Source organism: Fukomys damarensis, unplaced genomic scaffold (assembly GCF_012274545.1).
Source record: "Fukomys damarensis isolate Sample0158 unplaced genomic scaffold, DMR_v1.0_HiC HiC_scaffold_18, whole genome shotgun sequence".
Classification (NCBI taxonomy): Eukaryota; Metazoa; Chordata; class Mammalia; order Rodentia; family Bathyergidae; genus Fukomys; species Fukomys damarensis.
In genome coordinates, this window is record NW_022900930.1 from 31,581,133 (window position 1) to 31,584,596 (window position 3,464).

A 3,464-nucleotide genomic window follows, 5' to 3' on the forward strand; every position below is an offset into this window, starting at 1 on the left:
AGTGACGTCCCACAATACCCTCTGAGGGTAGATAATTACCAGTGATACAAAGAAATCTCATTATACATATGTAGTTTGTGAATATAGTATTTATTCCATGCATTTATTCTGGATGCAAACCCACAATACTTTAATATTTGTAGCTTTAAAATAGACTAGTGCAAAATAGAGAAATCTTGCCTGATTTCAGCTAGTTTTTGGTAGTTGACTGTGTGCTTCAGGAATTCTGCTCTGTAATCGTCAGTTTTGAGTAAGGTTCTTCACACCAGCAGCTTTGTGTTAGTGGTACTCTCAGGAATAATGTGATCAGAAGAGTCAGCCCTTAAAGAAGGTGTTTTGCACTCATGGATGATTAAGAAAAGCTTAGAGAATTTAGAAAAACTCAAGTGAGCATTATATTGACATTGAAGGCAAGATTGATGGCTGTAAATATTGAGGACCCAAAACTTATATGTATTATGCATTTTATATATACATAAGATTTGTTTTTATTTGTAATATGGTGGTGTCATACTATAAGCACAATTTTATATAATTTTTTTTCAAAATTAACATTATTATTCTCTTTAAAGATATATTCTATTCTTTACAAACTTTGTATTTATTGGTTGCATATTACTCCATCCACAGATATCTCAAGATAATATGTAAAATTAATAATAACATTTCATTCGACATCTCATGGAATCGGACTAAAAAGGAATGATTTAGAAGCATTGGAAGGTATCAGAGAAAAGATAATTCTGTGCCTAGAAAATACAGTTCTTGAATTAAATTCTTTGTTTTAATAGTTGTAGAATTCTTTGACTTTTTTGTAGACCCACTCTTGAGAATTAAATATGCTTGAGTAGCTCTTACTCATTTACAAAGTTGCCCTACTTCTTTACTTTTTTTTTTTTTGGTACCGGGGATCAAACTTGGAACCTTGTGCTTGTGAGGCAGGTAGTGGCACCACTGAACTAAATTACCAGCCCATGTAACTATTTTTGTTGTTTGTTTGGTTGGTTGGTTGGATTTTTGAGACAGGGTTTCACTATGTAGTTGAGACTGACCTAGAACTCACTAGTAGCCCAGGCTGGTCTCAAACTCACAGAGATCCTCCTGCTTCAGCCTCCTGAGTGCTGGGATTACAGGTGTGCGCCACCATGTCTGGCCATAACAACTTTTTGAGTAGTCAGCATATTCTAAATACAGTTTGGTCCTCATTCTACCTCAGAACTCTTTTGCTGTTTCATTAAATTATTAGGAGTGGCCTTACAAAACTTTCACCTTTACACACCTGAATATTTAAGACATTTAATATAATGTTCCTTGATAAGAGTTATATAAAAAAGTTTTCTCCATTCTCTAAAATCTTAATTTTTGTAGGTTTTTTTTTTTTTTTTTGGTATTAGGGATCGAACTTGGGACCTTGCACTTGGGAGGCAGGCGGTGACAACACTGAGCCAAACCCACGGCCATATTTTTAAAGTTGAAAGAGGTTGATGTTGAAGACTGACCTTACCATAACTCTGGCAGTATGAGCTGCAAGATTTAGGTCTAAAACACAGGTCTTCTGGCTCCAAGTTTAAAGATTACTTTTCTCAAATTCCCCTTTAGTGTAATGAATCATCTTTGCATTCTTTGTATAAACACCACTTTGGCTTAGAATGATTCATTTTAGATGTTACTATCTTATTTATGACTTTGAAATCCACAATCACTAGTAATATGGGCTTACCTTTTTATTTGCAGTATGATTTTAGCTTTGGAATCAAACTTAGCTGAAATTTTTAATATTTTCCTTGCTTTGGATTAGCATGGGTGGCAGAGAAATGATCTGTTTTTTGTTTGGTAGACTTTCCTAAAAGCACCCAGGTCCTGGTGAACTTCAAGGGGTGCTTTTTGTTTTATTCTTAAAAATTAATTCATGATTATTGTTATATTAAAGTTTTTACATATTTTTGAATGAATTTCTCTCTCATCTTTTGGATATCATTTATGTGATTTAGATTTTTAGATGTATTGAAGCAAAATTATTCTTTATTTTCTCTTGCAACTAAAAAAAAAAATCTTAACTGGGTATGGTGATGTACCCCTGTAGTCCCAGCTACTCAGGAGGCTGGGACAGTAGCATCACATTTTAGAGGCTGACTCAGGCAATTTAGCAAGAACCTGTCTCAAAATTAAAAAGGATAGAGATGTAATTCTGAACTCCCTTTGTTAAGCCCCCAATAAATAAATAATACATCAATAAACAATTAGTCTATACTCGAGACATGCTGCATTCTGATTTCATATGCGCTGTGTATGTGTATGTGTGTATATGTGTGTGTTTTTTTCTTTTTTCTTCACAAAAGTCTGCTTATTTTATTGGTCTTTCCAAAGTCTTATAGTAAGTTCCTTTTCTTTTCTTTTTCTTTTTTTTAATCGGGGCTGATGCAGATCCCCAGTCCTTTTCATATTTTATTTTTAATTTTGAGACAGTGTCTCACTAAATTGTCCTACAATTTACAATCTTCTTGCCTAAGTCTCTGGAGTAGGTGGGATTATAGGCATGTTCCACCATGCCCGGCTTTTTATTGTTTTTCTATCAGCTTTTGTTTATAAATTTATCGGCTGTGTTTGTAAGAGAATACTAGTTTAGTAATGTTATGTATTTTTATGGTTTATACCTTTATTAGGTATAAATGATAGAACTAGCTCTTTAGCCAATAAATACTTTTGTTAAATTCTATTCTTTCTAATATTAACATTGCAGTAACTACTTTATTTTCACAAAAATTTGTCCTTCATGTCTTCTTTTTTGTAATTTGTTTGCTTTAAGGTCCATCCAACATAGGATTGCTTACATATCTATAGCTCTTATTATAATTTTACTTTCGTGATTACAGTAAGATAAATGCTATGTAACAAAGATCAAAGTATCTATCTGCTCTTCATTTCCTATTTTATGCAGTACTCAAATAATATGTATATGCCAAGAACTAAATTGTGTCCTCCCAAAACCTTAACACCCAATGTGATGATCTTTTGAGGGGAAGCCTTTAGGTTTACATGAGGTCATGAGGACTGAGTTCCCTGGTGGGATTGTTAACCACTAGGCAAGTTCTTTTAGAGGTAAGCTCCTGAACTTGAGCAGCTCCACTGTTAAAAGACGTTAATGCACCTCCAAAGTTTTGGTGGTTTTTCATTTTAGCAAAGGCTCTTCATAGAAACTTACAAGAAACCAGCCAAAATTAATGAGTCATTGTGACTCATCTATTTTAGGTGGCCTAATGTAAACTTTGCTTTTCCCATTTTGAGACAGGGTCTTGGTAGTAACTAAGAGCTGGGCTTACAGTTAGGATCTTCCTGCCTCAGCATCCGACAATGTTGAGATCATAGGTGTGTGATGCTACCATTGCTTATCGTAATACTAAACTCATTGCATAATGGTGTTCACATCCACCATTGTCGTATGGCTTCGAACTAAGCATACTTAT